The 18,518-nt window shown below is 59.1% G+C and overlaps 1 protein-coding gene across 2 annotated transcripts in view; it reads left to right on the forward strand.

Moving 5' to 3' along the window:
* BCOR (BCL6 corepressor) overlaps positions 1–18,518 on the forward strand; it is a 114,246-nt gene that overhangs the window by 19,983 nt on the left and 75,745 nt on the right. Inside the window, exon 1 of one of the 2 annotated variants that reach the window (XM_072817591.1) lies at positions 10,949–10,970. The exons of the other annotated variant lie outside the window; for it this stretch is intronic. The gene's annotated coding sequence lies outside the window, so the exon portion shown is untranslated. Of the gene's footprint in view, positions 1–10,948; positions 10,971–18,518 lie in introns of those variants that run through there. 2 annotated transcript variants of the gene reach the window in all.

An 18,518-nucleotide genomic window follows, 5' to 3' on the forward strand; every position in this document is an offset into this window, starting at 1 on the left:
CGCCGCTGGTTGTGTTGATGCGTTGTCTCCCCTCTGTGCACTTGTTGGTATTCAGACACAATGCTTTACCAAAAAATAAATCATATGCAAGAAAAAGTTCAAAGCGGCCCTTTGAAGCCAGGCCTCCAGGAGCTGGGAGTCAATACTGCCAGGGAGCCATCCCTTTGCTTTGGAAACCGCAGCCAGCGCCAACGGGTTACCGCTGACCACGTGCCCACAGAATTCCTCTGGTAACACCAGCTCCGATGGCCAGGGCGCACTCACCTCCAGCCCTGTCCAGCCCCATGCCCCTCCTGGGAGGCGCAGTAACCATAAAAGGCACGACAGGCGGCCCACCGAGCAGGTTTGGTGACGACTCCCAGGAGACCGCCGCCTGGAGCGGCAGGCCCCATCTGCAGTGCAGCTGAACGAGTTAAGCTGCCCCAAGTGTGAGCGGCCTGGGGTGGGGCCTGGATGAGAAAGAACCAGCGGCAGCGCCCGGCAGCCTGGGTCTCAGGATCCCGCAGTTACAGAACTGGGTGAACCTGACTCTTCTTTCGAACGGCTGTGTGAGAGGCCTGGAAGACCCCCCGTGAGGGGTTGGGGAGGTGGCCTCAGAGCCCAGTGTGAAGCTGTGAAGCTGCGCTGGGGACCTTGGCGTCTCAGGGGGGTCGCGCCCTAGAGGTCTCCCTTGGCATCTAAGGCGCTTCTGCGCCCTACCAGCAGTGAGGAAGTGCAGCATCCCACCCTCGGGCTCCGGCGGCCCAGATGAGCCCACTGAGCCGGCAGGCAAAGGAGGCACTGCTCTCGGTACAGCTCCACGTGCGCTGAGGTTACTCGCCATCTCCGGGCCAGTCAGGCCTCGCGGTGCCACCCCTGCCCTCTGCCATCCATCACCTGCCAGAACCTAGGCTGCGGGCACCAGGGCCCTGGAACCGCCAGACTCAGCCCGATGCGACCCCGCCTCAGCCTCACAAAGGCCGCGTGCGGCTGGGGCAGACGAGGAACGGCCACGACTCTCAGATCTTTAATTACGCCCCTACCCTTCCCCCCACCCCATCGTCGGCTTCCAGCCCTTTAATCAATTTCACGATATTAAATATTAATTTCCCGCCAGCCAGGCTTTCTCGGAGGAGGGGGAAGGGGCCGGCAGGGCAGTTCCGAGGACGGGATGGCTTTGTAGGGTGTGACCCAGGTGGTAGGGCACCGAGGATGCAAGGGCTCCTTAAGTGACCTGCGCCAGGAACTCGGTCTGCGCTTTGCGGCGGGGGAACTTGGAGAGTTCTGCAGGCCTCGGAGAGGGGCGGCTAGGTGCGCCGGCAATCCCAATGCGCTGGGCGACCGCTTCCTGCTCCGCAGCCCCCCCCCCCCCGCCCCCAGCCCCAAGTCAGCCTCACGCGGGCCCGCGGCGCGCAGCGATGATGGATCGCGCCTGGCGGGGGTGATTTGGTGTTGATCGCACATTATCACTGGCAGGTTGGACTGGTTGCTGATGGACGACTTCTAGCGGCGGCAGCAGCAGCGTCTTCAGACACGGTGCGGGGACTCGCTTGCTCTGCGAGGGTCTCTCTTTCCCCTGCCCCCACAACCGTCCCTCGCCCACTTGCCGGCGTCAGGAGGACTTGAGAGTCCGAGCGGGGTCCTGCCGCACCCAAGGCCGCCGGCCCTCGTCCGGGTCCTGGTGTGGGCCGCAGGCCGGGCGAGGAGGGGAGCCAGGACGCCTCTCCCGCTTCCTCCCATTCCTCCTTCCCTTGCCGCCTGCCCACCCACTCCCCATTCTTTCCTGCTTCCCCATCGAAATCGGGAGGGCCTGGGTCACCCGCCGGTTGGTTTCCCAACGCGGGTGCAGGCCGCGGGGGGGGAGACACCCCCCCCCCCGCCCTGCGGCCTCCGCCCCTCGCTCTCGGGGCTCGCTGCACCGCGACGCTGCGGTGCGCCCCTCCTCGCCTCTTTTTCTAAAGTGCCTGCAGATACAAAAGCGGTTTCGTAATGCCTTCCGTCTGCGAGAGCCGGAGGACCTTGGCTGACCTTTCGGAAACTGATTGCAACTGCCTGTTAACAGCCCGTACTGACCGCACCGAGCAGAGCGGAGGACAATCATTTAAGTGACAGACGGCGAGGTGGCCTCGGCTCAGTCGAGCGGCCTGGTTAAGCCCGCCCCACCCCTCCCCCCCAAGTGCCCCCCCCAAGCCCCGGGCGCACTGCGGGCTGTGGCGGGCGCCCGGGCGGGCGGGGAGGGCGCGCCGCGCGCGCGCGGTGTGTGTGTGTGTGTGTGTGTGTGTGTGTGCGCGCGCGCGCGCCCGCCCGCCCGCGATCACCGGTTGACGGGTTAACCCTTCGCCGAGCTGCCGGCCCCTTTGAGGCCGGACGCTGTCGGCTTAATCTGCCATCTGCAAAAGAGGAATAAAAGGGCCGCCTCCGCCGACTTTCCCTAATGGATAAACTGTCTCCCCTCAGCGTGACCGGGGCTGCGTCCCCGCTGCTGCCGGGGAAAGATCCCGACCCTCAGCTCTTCCGGCACGTCCCTGGGTCCCCTCCCTGCGCCCCCTCCCTTCCCCGCACAGAAAGACGCCAAGACAGGAACAGCACAGGGACAGCGCGAGGGGTCCAAAGGCTCCGAGAGACTCGCGGTGCAGTGGACGTGGGTGTTCCCGGTGTTTTCTGTTTTGGAAACTGGAGAAAGGTGGGGACGGGGGGTGGGCCCGCACTGGGAAGGCGAGGTGGGGGAGGGGAAGCTGGTGACAGGGCACCTCGGGCTGCGCTCGCTCCCTCTCTCGGGAGAGATCGCCAGCTGCTCTCCAACAGGCAGCGCCCTGAAATCTATTTAAAGAGAGGGAAAGGGGAGGAGAACAAAGGGGGAGGAGGGGGGCGGTGAGCGGAGCCTGGGCGAGAGCGAGCGAGCAGGGAGGATCCGCCGCTCCGCGGGCACATCAAGCGCTCACATCTGTACACTCCGCGATCGATGGGGAGAATGGATAATATTTGTCAGCTGCAGACCTTTCTCTTCCCGGTTCCCGGGGAGGGGAGGGGGCGAGGGAGGGGGAGGGGCGGGGAGACCAGGCGAGAGAGGCCGCCTCAAGGACAGCGCGCTTCCCGCTGCAGCCACACGGAAACCTAGAGCCATGAAAGCCCGGGGATTTTTCTCTTATTATCATTATTAATTATTTTTTATTATTCCACAGCAGCCAGCGAACGCTCGGCGGCGCCCCTCCCCCGCTCGCCTGCCGGCTCCCTTTGTTGATTCTCAGCTGCGAGCGCGGCGGGCCCGAGCCGCCGCCGCCGCCGCCGCCCGCCGCCGCCGCCGAGCACGATCTGCTCTTGCGCCCTCGGTCGCAGCTGCGGCCCAGGAAGCCGGGGCTGCGTCCCCGCCCCCCACCCCCCACGGCGCGGCAGCCCCCGCAACCCCCCCCCCGCCGCCCGCCACGAGGCCAGCCCAGCCTCTTCGCCGCTTCTCGCTGCGGCTCCGCGTCCCCAACGCCGAGCAGAGGCGCTGGCTGCTGCCGCCCCGAGCCTCCGGCTGCGCGGGGGCCTTCGCCACCCCTCACCCCCCGGCGGCTGCACTCTGATGCCGCCGTCCCCACACATGTTCTTCATTTCGCACACTCGCGGCGTGCTTCCTCTCGGCTCCTCTCCTCGGGGCTTTTCGGAGCGAGGAGGGAGGTTTAGAGGAAGTTAGAAACCCAGAGAGCCCAGGGGAAAGGGGGAAAACCCTCGCTCTCAGTCTGAGCTTCCCAGGCGGAGGGGAGCGCCCCGCGGGGTGGGGGGCAGGGCCTGGTTGCCCTCCCCTTCCTTAGATGCGGGAAGGTGAAGTGAAGGGTGGTGGCCGGAGGACAGGGAGCTGGAGAGTGAGTGAGCTCCAGGTTTGCTTTGGCTCGTCCCCCTGCACGACGCTACCGGCCGGGGCAGAACTGACCCACCCCCTCGGAGCGGCACAGAGGGCCTGGGAGCCGATCGGATTAGCGGTCATCAAATGACACCAAAGACACCTCAGACTGTCCCCCACCTTCCGCGAGGGAGTTCCCCGGTCCTTCACCCCCTCCCTCCTCCAAGGTGTAAAGCCTGAAGCTGACGCCCCACAGGCCCGGGGTCCCGGCCCACTCTGGGGTGTGTGTGTATGTGTGTGTGTGTGTGCAGAAAGTTCTAGTCGGAGGTTTACTTGTGGCTTCGCGCACCCACCCCCACCCCCGCTGTCCTGCGATTCCGGGCCAGCCTGCGGCGGCGTCCCCGACTGCTCCGCGGTCCTGGGCAGGGCAGGAAACTGGCACGGCCGCCGGCTGGGCCGGCGCCACTTGGCCGGGCCGGCTGCTCGCTGGAACTCGCGCGGCACCTTCGCGCCGAGTCGGGTTCCCGGGTCTCCCGCCCAGTCACCCTGAGCGGCTCCCCCCGCCCCCCCCCCCCCGTTCTTTCCGTCGTCCTCTCTCCGGAGTCTCCCAGTCTCCGCCCGCCCTCTCAGCTTTTCCCCTCCTCGGTCTGTCTCGGGAGCCCCGTAGCGCAGTCAACCGCCCTTCCCGAGATTCAAAAAGAAGTTTTGTGTTTCCCCGGGGGCAGCAGCCTAATGCTTCCCTTGTTTTCCGGAACAAAGCAGACATTCAGTGGGGAGGGGGCAGGCGCTGACTCCTTCCCCTCCCCGCAGCACCCCGCACCCCTGCAGGTTCAGAACGCTCGCTCCCGGGCCGGGCGGCCCGGGGATGGGGTGGGGGCCCTCTGTCCCCAGGCCCCTCTACAAAAGCCGCGCCCCCCGCGGGCCAGCTCCCCTAGCCTCCGCCCGGAGCCAGAGAGAAGGCGACATGGTGTTTGGGTGAGGTTCCCAGCCCGGGCTGGGAGGGCGCGCACGCAGCTGTTTACAGTGTGCCTGTGCTGCTGGAACTCACCCACCGCCGCCTGACAGCGTGGGGCACCCGCGCGCTGCCAGCTCAGAGGAGGCGCGCAGCGGCGAGCCCTCGGGCACTCGGCCGGAGGCCTCCGCAGCCCTGGGGCCAGGGCGCGCTGGGAAGCTCGAGGTCTCCAAGCGCGCGAGCCTCGTCTAGCCCGCAGACCGCCCCCTCCTCCCCAACAATGGCCTGGATCGGGTAGTATATCAAAGGGACTGGGGGAAGAGCTCGCGAGGGGCGCTCAGGGCAGTCCTTGCGCTGGGGTTCTTAGCAGCCCTTTCCCTCCCAGGGGTGAGCCCTCCGGCCAGAGTGGGCAAAGCTCTCCACTCTAGCGACTCGAAGATGCCTCTCGCTGCAGATAGCGCCCCGCGGCCCCACCCTGCCCGGCGGACTTCCCCTCACCCCGCCCCCGGGGGGACCGCAGCACTAGCAGTGCCCACGCGAGCCGGGCCTTGTCCGCGCATTGCTGCCTTAGATCCCGCTCCAGCTCTTCCCCTCTCCCGGGCCTGTGGCCGGCCCCCGGCGCCTCCAGCGCGTCCTGAAACTTGATCCCGTGTCGGAAGGACAGTGTGTAAACACCAGGCGCGCTCCGAGAGCCCGCGGGAGGGGCCGGGCGAGGGCCGCCCGGGCAGCGCCGAGGCCCCGCGCCCTCGCCCGCCTGCTCGCCCCGGGCACGATCGACGGGGCCGCTGCCTCGCTCTCTGCCTTCCCAGTTGGCTCAGCTAATTGGAACCGCAGCCGCCGCCGCCGCGGCGGCAGCCTCTTGTTGAATTTTCTAGATCGCAACCGTTCAGTCGTGGCTGCCTCCGGCTCCCCTCCCCCTCCCACAGCTGTTATCTCGGCGGCAACTTGTTGTTGGTGGGGACGCCCCTCCGCTGACCCTGGCCTCAGACTCTGTGTTGACCCCAGCAGTTCGGGGGTGTTTTTCTGTGGGGCGTGGGGAGGGAGGTAGAGTCTTATCGAAGAGTGAGACTTTGCGCCAGAATCTGAGACTCGTTTTGGTGGGGTCGAATACTATCCAGGGGATCCTCTGGGCAGAGAGCCATCGTCCTCGCAGTCTTGCACCAGGAGTGGTGACAGTACCTGAGGGGCTTCAGGAGCAACTCCAGTAGTAACTACAGTCCATTCCAGAAAGATGTTACAGAAGGCTGGGGGTGTTGGGAGGAGGAAACTACCTGCTGCCTTCTGCCCTGCCCCCAGTCCCTCTCAGGCTTTGGAACTTGCCGCAGCAGAGCTCTCCTATCCAGCGCCTAGCCCACCTGAATGGGCTGGGGCCACCTTCCTGCTTAGTTTGAAGTACCAAGTGGGTCCAGGAGGCACTTGTCAGCCTCAGTGGGTTCTAGAGGTGCACCTTCCCCAAGCTGGGTCAGCTCTAAACTTGTGCCAGCAGGCCTTCCTGGGCCTTGGGTCCCTCCAGCTGAGCCTCCCTTCTCCCTTGGCCTGCCATCATATACCCTATCCACAGGTCCCTGCTTGGTACAAGCTATGGAGTCTGCAGACTGTCCGCTCTGCATGGGTCTAGAGGAGGCCCAGAGCCTGACCTGATGGCCAAGGGAGAAAGAAGTGAGGCAGTTGGATAGTACTAAGAGACTCAAGGAAACACTGTTCATGATACTGGAGAGTTGCCCTATATCCAACATCCGCCTTAGAACGAATTTTCCTCAGAGTATGAGTTTTTCCTAGTGGATTTCACAGACTCAGGGCCTAGGCTGTAAAAGTGGCTGCACCCCCAGCCCAGAAACGCCTAAATACACACCCGCAAACTCCCAGGGGGCTGGGTCTGCAAACCACCACCCAGGGGATCAGTAGCAGCCAGAGAGCCTCAGCTTTTCCTGTGACTCTTCTGAGAAAGGCACCGGTTGCCCTCCCCTTTGATGATTATCTGGCAACTGTTAGGGAACAAAGAGGCAGGGCCATTGGCTCATTTTCCAACACCTTTTTCCTTCCCTTCTAACTTTTACCCAAACCCCCTCTTTGGAGGTTTTCCTGAGGTGTCCTCTCTATTCACAGAGCAAGGTTTCCAACTCAGTCCATATTGATTTGAGCTATGATAAAAAGGGGAATCTGTAAAATTAATATGAGAACTTGGTGTCTAGGATGGTGCTTCAGTAGGTCAAGTTCACCTAGTTCTTTGGCATCTAAAAGCCTCCAGGCCCTTCCAATCAGATAATCAAAGTGTATTTTCCCACTGCTAGTTTCTCTTCTCTTTCTATAGTGGAAAAAAAGAAAAGATTCTCCTCAAAGATGTTTATTCTTCTTCCCTTGTATCCTATCAGTCTGGAGAACTTTGTTTCTGTGTAGGGTAAAGTATATTCCTGTGTTTTGATAAAGAAAAGAGTAATTTGTGTTCTTCTTCGGGCCTGAAAAGATAATTATGTGTCCTGGGAGCTCGCTCTTCTCCTGGCTGTGTAATAGACAATCTGGATTCTCGTTCTGGAGCAGGAGTGCTTTGGTATCCCAGCTTTCTCCTCGTCATCCCACCCAGCCATTACCAGGTCCTTGGGTGGGCCACGTGGAAAGAGGATTTCTGTCCTGAAGGCTGGTAGTGCCCCAGCAGACCTTGCTACTCTTGAGTCTGGTAGTAGGCATTCACGTTTCTTTTGCTGTGCAAAGAATATTCTGAGCCATTGGAATTCCTTTTCCATCTCCCTGAAAGCTTATGCCAAGAGCTCTCCATGGGGCCTATGGTGATGGATGTCATGAGGCCAGGGGAAGGAGCCCTCATGGTGGGAAGAGTTGAGTACTTGCTTGCAGGACTCAGACCTGACCCGCACCAAAATGCAAACAGCACCCCCCCCCCCAAAAAAATGCAAAGAGCAGCTCCATCCACCTGGTAGATGGCCCAGAAACAAATGCTACCCCTCCCCACCCACCCCCAACTCATAGAGCCTGGGGACAAACCATTCCATCGGCCTCCCTTTAGCTCCACTTACTTGGGTACAGTTAAGCATACCAGGAAGCTGAGCGGCATCCACTGCTCCTCACTTCCCCTGGCGCTGGGCTCGGCTTGGCTGAACTCGCCGTTCCTGTCTTTTTAGAGGAGCTGGTTGTGTTCCTGAAGCGGGATTGCACTGCGCTGCCTCCCCAGGGGTCCTCAGCTATTGATTTTTAATATCCGTATTCAATATTGTGTATTAAATATTGAATCCATGCACGAGAGGATGTGATGCAAATCACCAGCCGTGCCTGAGACTTTAATAGTTGTTTTATTGCCCGGAAACCACAGTTGGACGCAAGGCATCCTGCAGCCGAGGCTGGGGGCGGGGATGACAGGCAGAGAGGAGAGCAGAGCAGAGGAGCGGAGCCAGGCCTCCCAAAGATAGGAGATCTCAGGAGTAGCCACTGCTGAAGGCACAGCCAGGCACACTGACAGCTCACCCCTGGGCAGGTGGGCTGGGGGCCAACTCTCAGGCCGCTACCGAAAGAGTGGCCAGATCTGTGAGACCTGGGGAGAGGAAGAGGTGTGGGGCTGTGTCCTTCCTTCCTGGACTTCCCTGCCTGCCTGGACTGTGCATTCCTGGCCGGCCATCCCCCTTCCCCTCCACACGGATCTTCCCCCAGACACACACACACACACACACACACACACACACACGCACAGAGCTGTTGAACAGGAAAGTGAACTTGGGGGCAGGAAACTCAGGCCTTGGGCTTCCTCTACCACTCTTAGCTCTATGACCTTGATACAGACTCTCTTAACCTCTCTGGGCCCGTTTCCCTCCTTTGCCAATGGGGGTAATGCTATCTGCTTTACCTCCCTCACAGCCCGGCAGTGAGGCTGGTGCAAATGATATAATATTCAGGGAAAAGGCTTTTGTAGACTCAGGCCCCATCATCGGCAGGCTGAGGGATTAGTGTTGGCTTTCCCTTTATACTCCTCCTCTCCCGCACGCTGTGTCTCCCGGTTGGCTTCCTTCTCTCCTGCATGAGCCCCCTCCTCCATTATGGGTTACTCCCCTCCTCTCCCTTGGCCACCTCCACTTGGTCTCCGTCCGTGGCTTCTGGCTCAGCATGGCTCTGGGCTCAGACTAGACAGTCAGGTTTCGAGGATGCCCAGCGGGAGACAGGAAGGACGAGAACGACTCTGTGTGTGTGTGTGTGTGTGTGTGTGTGTGTGTGTGGTGGGGGTGGGTGTAGCTAGTGTGTACAAGGCCAAAAGCCGAGGGAGTGTGCCAGTGTGCCGGGCTCCATTCGAGGGAGGACAGGCGTGCTCAGCCGCAGCTGCCCCAGGACTGCGAAGCTGGGGTTGGCGAGACTGGGGGGAAGCAGTGGGTTGGGGCTGCTGCTGGCCCAGTGGGGGGGGGGGGGCTGGTGGGCTCACTGTGCAGGCAGTGGGAAGGAGTGGCAGAGAACCTGAGCCTGGGGACCTCTTTGCCACATTGCACTGTTCCTCATGGCAGGTTTCCCGCTTGTTGGGAAGTCAGGGAGTGGGCTTTGCCATAAAAGCCTTAAGATCGGGAAGCCCAAATGTTCCTTCAGTGGAGGGTGGCGGCCCTCCAGAACCGTCCAAGTCAGGCAAACAGTTGCCAGAGGCCCCTAGGGCAGAGACGCAAGTTCTCCAAGGGCCCTGAGAAAGTGTCGAACCCCTCTAACCCATACCTTTGTCTGGGGCTCGGGGAACGGCAGAGACAGGACGGGTCCCTATTAGTTAAGACCACCCCGGAGCCGAGGAAGGCCCAGGCTGACTCGCTAAGGCGGCTCAACAGTAGTTCGGCAGTAGGCCCCGTCAGGAGTCCAGGTAGCTGTCCCCTGGGAGCGAACTGGGGTATGCCAGGACCAGCCTGGCTGCGCACGCCTCCGCGTCGGGGCTCCGGCGTCTGCTGCTGCCAGTGTTTCCGGGTCTGCGGCTGAGCCTCCCCGGCTCTCTCCTCCCGCTTTGTCTGGCTGCCAGCGCTTCGCCTGCCCTCGCCAGTCTCCTGGGTCGGCCGGTCGCGCTCTGCCTCTCCGAATGCATCTTGGCATTTACGCTGCCTTGCTCTTGCAAGCGCGCGTGTGGCCCCCTTCCCTAGATCCGGGCTCAGCTCGGGCCCTTCCCTCGGGCTAGTTGGCACCGCCTTAGGATCGCTGGGAGTGTCCACCCCTTGCACCCCCTCCCCTGGCCCAGGCCGGCGTGTCTGGGTGTCTGCGACCTTCGTAACTGAAACAGCCGGAGACTCTGGTTTAGCTCCACCAGAGCAAACCCAAGAGGGTCGGAGTATCCCTCACGGCGTTCCCTGATGCTCCCGGCCCTAGGCAGCAACTGAAGGGGGCTTTTATGAGACCTACTTTTCGGAGTGAAGGGGGAACTCTTCAGTGGCCGACCTGGCACCTCTGCGCGTTCTCCGAACTCTCGAGACTGTAAGCCCTTAAGAACTTGACTACGGGGTTCTGCCTTTGACCCGAAAGTTGGCCAGAGTGTGGGTCCGGGCAGGGCTGCCCGGAGTTCGGGTACATGTGTGCAGATCGCAGGGACTCTCGGTTAACGCTACAAAGGGGGGGAGGGGGCACTGGCCTCGGGCGCTTGGCAGGGGGCGGGGGAGGGGAGGCAGCCAGGGGCCTGAGAACACCCTAGGCCTCGGGACAGGTGAAGACACCCTTTCGGGCCCGCCCCCTCCCCCTGGGCCCGCACTCGGCCGGCCTTTGAGGCGGAAACAGCGACCAACTCCTTGAAAGTAAACTTGCCGCGAGGGGAGCGAAGGAGGGAGGGGGCTGGCGGGGGGGTCTGCGTCGGGAAGGCTTGTGTCAAGTTTCAGCCCCTAATGACACTCGGTGGCAAGGTGCCAAGGCCCTGGGAACGGCGGCAGGGGGAAGGGCAGCCGGGGTCGGGTGAGAGTGGCCGCGCCGGGTGGCCGGAGCCGCGAACCCCGAGGCGCACCGCGCGCTTTCAGGCTGGAGGAGGCCGGGGGGCGGGGGCGGCGGGCGGGGAGGGGGCGCTCCGAGAGCCGCCTGAGCGGAGAGGAGCGCAGGCATCTTCCGCAATCCATTCATGCACTGAAGCGCGTGCAGAGCTGCTGATCGCTGCCATTGTTACTCGCGGGCGGTGTGGGAGCCGAGCCTCCACTCTGGCGAGAGATAAATGGCCTCTGACAGCCCCTCCTCGCCAAGAGAGCTCCTCGGATTTCACCGCGCGGCGGCTCTCAGGTCTGTGCCTCGCTCGCTTCCCGGTGAGAACCTTTAAATCAGCCTCTCGGCCCTCCCTCCGCCCCGACGCTGCCCCCCGCCTGCTCAGGCCCCAGCAGGGCCCCGGGCACGCTGCGCGCCGTCTCTGGCCTCCTCCCCATCTGGGGGGAGGACGAGATGGGGAGCTCCGGGAGGACCCGGGCCGCGGGGGAGGCGGCTGGCGCCCCCCGCCCTGGGTCCGCACCTCCCCCGGAGCGGAGCCCCGCGCCCCGCCTCCGCGCCCACAAGATGGATCAGGCTACCGTGCGGAGAGCGGGCTGTAAATATTTAAAAAGTCTCTCGCGCGCCGGCGGTAATGGCTTTCGCAGTCGGAATGTGTGCTAGGAGAAGAGAGGAAGGGCGATGTGTGTACAGTGTTGCGAGGTGGGGGAATCGTTCCTATGCCTTCCCCACCGGGTCCGGGGTGGGCTGCAGGTTCCGGCTGCCTGATTTCCCGCCCTCCGCCTCTCCACCGCCGCGTCCCACGGTAGCGTCGAGAACGCCAGTCAATAGGGAACTTGAGCATGGAAGGGCGACGCAGGCCCGGACGAGGTGACCTGGAGCCACTATCCCCTCCGGGGTCTCCCAAGGTCCTAGGCTGGGACTGGCCAGATTCCCCGTCCAGGTCCTCTTCTCGCTGATGCACGGGGGAGGGCGGGAAAAGCACGGGTTAGAACCCTCTGAGTTTGGGCGATCGCTGAAAGCCTGGGCCGGGATTTCTGCCGCGGGGGCCTGGGGTCCCCTCCACATGCCTCTCTTATGCCTCCATCCACTCTAAAGAAGAGCCCTTCCCTGCCCGCCCGCCCCCCCCTTTCTGAATCTGAAAGTAGCTTTGTGGCTGCCGGGACAGAAAACCTGCGAGGAGGCGACGCGGGGAGATGGGGTGGGGGGCGGTGCCTAGCGCCCAGGCTTAGTGGAGGTCACACGTGGATGTGGAGGGGGATCATTTGCTTCTCTGGCGAGAGTGGGCCTGGGATCTTGAAGGCCGAACCCGGCCGGATGGAAGAGGTGGGGGAGGGGGCATCCCGTCTTCCCGGCTGGGAGAGGCTTAATGGACCCACCAAGGGGTGTGTGCCGGGTGAGGCCGTCGCCTTTGCCAGCAGCCCCTCCCTGGCGGGGCGGGGGCGCCGAGTTGCCCAGGGCTGGGGCGGGCCGGGCGCCGCTGGTTCCCGGGGAAGGTTGGAGGGATGTGCGCCCAGGCTGGGGCTGCCCCCCCGCACTCGTCCGCTCCGCCCGCTCGGGGACCGGCCAAAGTGTGGGTGCTGGCGGCGTGTCAGGGCGCGCCGGGGCTGCTTTCCGCGTTCGAGCGCGTGGAGCTCCCGACTCCTGGCAGCTCCGCGCGCACTCCGCTTCCAGGGGCTTGTGTTGTGCCCTGCTCGCTTGTTTGTCTCGTGTGAGCCTCGTAAACCGCCCTGATTTATTACCCAGACTAAATGCTTAATTTGTGAATATGAAACAGATTAAAAGGGGCGGGGGGGGGAGGGGGCTTGAGGTCGGCATATTTTAGCAATCAGACCAAAGCAGCCAGGCAGATGTTTCAAATTTGTCGACATTTTCAGGCTCATGTGGAAAGCCAGCCAGAATGGTCAAGAGGTCTTCTCCTTCCTTCAACCTGAGAACTTGGCAGTGATCAAAAGGAGGTGATTAGTAGCTCCAGAGAAAAGACACCAGCAGGCAAGGAGTTAACAGAGGCTGAGCTCTTCACCTCCAGGATTGGGATTGGGGTGTGTGTGTGTGTGTGTGTGTGTGTGTGTGTGTGTGTCTTGGGGGCTGGGGGTCTGTGAGAACTGGTGAGAGCTGGTCACAAAGGCGAGAGAAGTCCTGGCTACAAAAGCTCCCAGAAGCTAACTTTGAAGAACAAAGTAGAGGATCCATTTAAAAGTTAATTCAGTAAATAAACTTCATTGGTGATAAAACAAACAAGAAAGATGGCAACTGAAAATGGCCAAAAGACAGTACAAATAGTTGGACGTGGCCTAAACATGTGCCTTTCACCAGGCAGGTCCCTGCAGCCAGCCACCTCACACAGGCCTCCCTGGAGCACCCTCTCCCTTTGAAAAGCCTTCGTGTGAATAGGCGATATTTTTTGGCATTTGTCATTTTTAGGCAACTTCACACATCAAAGGCAAACACAGTGTTCTTTGCGGCTCCCTGGTTGTAGCCGCCCAGTGAAGCAGATACAATTTCTATAAATTGGCCTTCTCCTCTGGGTTTTGATTGATCATCACCATATGAGATTATTGAAAGTCTAATGTCTTATTTCACTTTCTCCAAGGGGTGAGGAGGGGAACAGTTTATTGGAAGTCAGGCCACGTGAAGACTCTGGTGTTTGTGCAATAGTAATTTCCATTAGCCTGGGTAGATCAGCCTCCAGAAACTCCCATGCATCTCCTGCCAGTTCCTCAGAACCACCCCCCTCCCGCGCCTCTGCCCCCCACTCCAGCGCCTCTGCCCCCCACTCCAGCATCCTTCAGTGGCTAACAGGTACAGTACAAACTAGAGCCTCTGGAGCCTTTGTCACTGTAAGGAGAACATGGCTGTTGGCTAAAATAAGGCATCACAAGATTCATTTTTTTTAAGATTCATTTTTTAAAGCATATTTATTCTAACTCAAGAATTCCCTCTTGAGAATCCTTTCCCATTCCAAACTTTTTTGTTCCCCTTTTGCCTTGATACCATCTTTCATTTTATTAAAGTTGATTATGGTTCCTCTGCCTTGTCCTCAGCCAGACAAAGGCTTAGGGAAAGTCAGAGAACGTGTTAATTATATGTTTCTTGTAAACCGACTTTTCATTTCCCCCTAACACATTTAGTTGGCTTGGTGTTTAGTTTAACACTCAATTGCTGCAAATATGCTGCTTAAAAATGCTGTCTTTATTAAAACAAATAAATGAATGCAAAGACCTTTCTAATTTCAACTCGCGTGGGCTAGAAACAGAAGAGAAGACCGAAATGGAGAGCAAGAAGGAAGGAAAGGCAGTGCGGAAAGGAAAGAAAAGAGACCAGGAAACACACACACACACACACACACACACACACACACATACACATATTCCTTCTGCCATCCCTCCCCCAGCCGAGTTAAACTGGTCCATACAATTGTCCCTCACTGCACCCTGCAGCTCGCCAGCCCGCCTGGATTTTCCATCACTTGGCGCCTAAGGCGATCATTAGCTGAGAATGGACAACCTCTACCTGCTGGCAGCCCATCACTTACCAGTGGGGGGAGGCTGGCTGCAGGCTCCTGTGCCGGGGCTGGGCCCCATTTGCTCAACCCGAGAGGGGTCCTTGGTTCTTGCCCCTGGGTGCATTGGTGCCTAATTAAACTCTATCCAGGGCAACGTGTGCTAAATATACGGAGGCTGAGAGGAAGCTGGGAGGAAGAGGGGGTCATTACCTGGGCAGAGAAAGTGAATCTTCTGAGAGACAGGAGGACTGGGATCCTTCTGATCACACTTTCTGTTTACCTTCAGCAGAGCCACTGAGTGCACATTAACTATCTTGCTGAAATCAAGGAGAAATGGAAATTAGGGAGAAAAAAAATCCAGAGCCCACAGATAACGAAACAGGGCCTGTGTCACCACCAGGCAAGAGGGAGGTCTACCGTAGCTCCAAACAGACAATGCTGGCTGCAGAAAAATGACTCAGGTGCCCTTGTGGCATTGGAGTTATTGCTCATGTGCCATGGCCCCGTCGCATGCGGGAGCTGCAGCTGTATATATAAATGGCTGTGAGGACAGAAAGGAACGGATATGTCAGGAGCCCAAGGACCAGGTGTGTGTTGTGAAGCTAAACAGACCGTGGAAAAGCAGGAGGAGAATCCTCAGCAGAAGGCCAGGGACCCTACTAAAGATCCGGGCCCAGGAATGATCAAAGTGGCCCGACCTGGGTCATTGTCAATTTACTCTGACCCCGGGGTAAAAGTGACAGCCAGCAAATAGAAGTGGATGCATACCTTCTAGAACAGCCAAGCTACCAGGGCTTTAATTGAGCCCCCATTGAACCCAGCTGAAGAAACAGGTTCAGAGGGTGAAAAGAACACTCGCTCAAGGTGACCCATTACTGGCAAGAGTGAGACCAGAACCCAGAGCTCCCTGCTTTGGGAAACGCATAGGAGGAGGAGGGTGACCCATGGTTAGAGGGAGATCCAGGGTGCTCTTGGCCACTGCAGAGGCCCAGTATTTTAACATTTAGTAGGTACTTGCAGTGTACAAAGCACTACTCTGGGCATATGAGGCCCAGTGCTGTGAGACCTCCAAGGAATGTGCAGGGGAGCCACGGTCCTTTTTCTGTGCCTGGTAACAAAGGCTCTTAAAGGACCAGGTTGAGGGGGGCTGGAGAAGGAAAGAGAGAAGCCGACCACTCGCAGGGGTCCGCTTTCATACGCAGCTCACAATGAGGTTTTCCAGCAGGGCAGCCTGGATGGTGAGACTCTTCTCCCCAGGCAGGAGGTGCGAGAGAGGACATCTGGATCAGGCCCTCCACCTCACTTGCCTTGCAATGCCTGCCGGGGAGGCAACTTGCCCCACTCCAGGCGCTCTCTGTTGCCCTGGACAAACAGAGGAGGGTAGCTTATCCCCAAAAGCTCCTGGACAAATGTAGGCTCTCCAGGGGAGCTGGTAAGGGAATACTGCTTCCCTTAACAAAACAAACCCGAGACTCTCCAAGGTTTAGCACTGGAAACAGAATATCCCAGCAGAGAAGGGGAGCTGGTTTCAGCGTGTCCCCCCCACTCGGTACCCCCCAGATTCCACCTGCCCCTTGGGGCGCTCACAGTGTGATCACAGGTGCCCTCCCTGCAGCCATCTGGCCTCGGCCCAGCCTCTGCTCTCCGTTTCCCTAAGCAGAGGCGAAACATGCTGGAACCTTCAAAGCACATTCCTAAACACTAAGGGAGATCTGCAGGGAAGTGAAAACAAAGAGGCCAAGGAGCGCTGGAGCAGTTCAGCTTACAGAGTCTGTGGGCCAACAGGGCTGGCCCAAGTTCAGTCAGACTTCCTGGCTGTGGGCCAGCCAGAGCTGGCAGCGTGCCCTTGCCAGCCCACCACTCAGGCCCGCGTTGGCCCCCAGACCTGGGCACACCCTCGCGCCCAGCCCTGGCATCCCCCCACCCACCTGAGCCCGGCCGACCCCTGGTGGCCCCCTCTCGGCCCGCCCTTTCACCACTCAGGTGGCCAGCTCCAGTGCCAGTCGGCAGCCCCTGCAGGCCCCCAAGCCCACAACTTCCCAGGAGTGAGGGGCTGGCCCTCAGGGTGTCCCGGTGGCTCTGGCGTTGGCCCAGGCCCCTGACAGGTGGCTTTAGGCCTTGAGGAGCCATCTTGGGGGGTGGCTAACACTTGGTCACTTGTTGGCCCTGGCGCACTAGAAGAAGAGCACACCATCCGGCCGAGTGGTGACAGATGTGACATCCGGGCTCCAAGAGATACCTGAACACATAACGGGGAGAGGGTCAGGCCCTCCACACCTAGCCCCTCTTGTGTGTTGGGCATCGCCTTTATGGCCACTGGGGAGTGGCTGGGGGATACCCCAGGGCCTGAGCACCTCCTCAGAGAACTTAAAATGTCCCCAAAGAGAGATAAGCCCCACTTGGCTGAAAACCTCACTGTGCTCACCCTCACTGAAACCTAGAGAGAGAGCAGCCCTGGCTTTTCCTCCTCGGGCTTATATTTTTCAAGCCAAAGAGTGGATGGTGTGCTTTTGCCCACTTTCCACTTATAGCTGGATGAGCAAAGGTTTCCCGCCAACTCTGAGCTGCGGATCTGCTGAACAGGGGCGGGGGGCAACGACTTGGGAACTGGGAATCCTGTGTTCTTTTCTGAGGCTCCACCCAGACAATGTCACAGTGGTGGTGGCAGACACTAAGGGGAATACCTGCCTGTGCCATTAAACTCTGAAGATTGATATCAGGAGTGTGCAGGGGGAAAGTCATCCGGTTCGTCTCTCTGTAGGGAGTCACTGCTCCTGAAATCTTGTTCACCCACCCTGAGATTGAGATCATCTATTAAGGCTAATTCTTTTTTAAAAAAATTATTTTATTTTATTTAAAAAAATCCCAATCCCACAGAAAAATCGAAGGAACAGTACAATGAACACCCATATATGAAGGCAGATTTTCAAAAGCGCTATATTTATTCAACACGCCTACCCTTGGAAAGAATTCAAAACCCCTTCAAAGACCTGAATTAATTTAACTTTATCTTCAAATGTTAGTTAGGAATACTTTGCCCTCGCAGATATGCCGCTCGTCCATCCTTCCTCCCCAGCCCCTCCAGCCCTCAGCACCTTATCAGTGTGCCCTGGTCAGAGTTGACCTTGAATAAATCTTGTGGGGTTCAAATAGCTAAGACCATGCAGTGGTTGGCAGGGTGGAGCCAAGGCTGATGGCCTGGCCTGGAAACCTGGCTCTGCCACCTGACCCACTGCATGGCTTTAGGCAGTTACTCTCCGGGGCCTCACTTTGCCCTTCTATAAAATGGAAGGTAATAATATGGCAATTCAATTGGTAGATGGACAGAAAACACTTAAAATAGTGCCTGGCATATTTATACACACACACACATACACATATAGAAGATGCTTAATTTTTTTTAAAATTTTTATTTATTTATGATAGTCACAGAGAGAGAGAGAGGCAGAGACATAGGCAGAGGGAGAAGTAGGCTCCATGCACCGGGAGCCCGACGTGGGATTCGATCCCGGGTCTCCAGGATCGCGCCCTGGGCCAAAGGCAGGCGCCAAACTGCTGCGCCACCCAGGGATCCCAGAAGATGCTTAATAGGTATGGGGGTAGGGTGAGGCTGGACACTTAAACACATTAGGTATCAACTTTGCTTTGGTGATTGCATATTGCATGTTGCATGTGAGTCCTTTGGCTCTGAGTTCATTGGTTAGGGCAGGGGAGGCCCCAGGAAACCCAGGATGCAGCTGCATAATCCTCCCCCTGAGAGAATTGCCCCAGCTCAGCTCTGCTCTGAGCTGAAGCAGAGTGGCGTATAAGTGGCACGGGTCTCCCATGGACAGTTTCCACACTCATGGAGAGTTTCTAGCCATGCTTATTAAAAAGGCATTTGGAGGGAAACTCTCCCCCACCCACCTCCCACTCCATTTTCTGGTCTAGCTAGTTGCTGCCCTGCTGATAGAACCATCTTCCGAGATAGAACTAGCATTTTTTTTTTAAGATTATTTATTTATTTATTTATTCATGAGAGACACACACACACACAGAGAGAGAGAGAGAGGCAGAGACACAGGCAGAGGGAGAAGCAGGCTCCATGCAGGGAGCCTGATGTGGGACTCGATCCTGGGACTCCATGATCACGCTCTGGGCCAGAGACAGGCGCTAAACCTCTGAGCCACCCAGGGATCCCAGAACTAGCATTTATTTAGGGACAGAGCCAAGAAGAGCATCTCTCTCTCTCTCTCTCTCTCTCTCTGAGTTTCAGGCTCATAGAAGGCCCACTTTGGGCCCGAGGTCAGAGTCGGACAGCAGACAAGTGGGTCTCAGGCGTCCCCCTGGTCTGATAAGCCAGA

The sequence above is a fragment of the Canis lupus genome, chromosome X, assembly GCF_048164855.1.
Source record: "Canis lupus baileyi chromosome X, mCanLup2.hap1, whole genome shotgun sequence".
NCBI classification, from domain to species: Eukaryota; Metazoa; Chordata; class Mammalia; order Carnivora; family Canidae; genus Canis; species Canis lupus.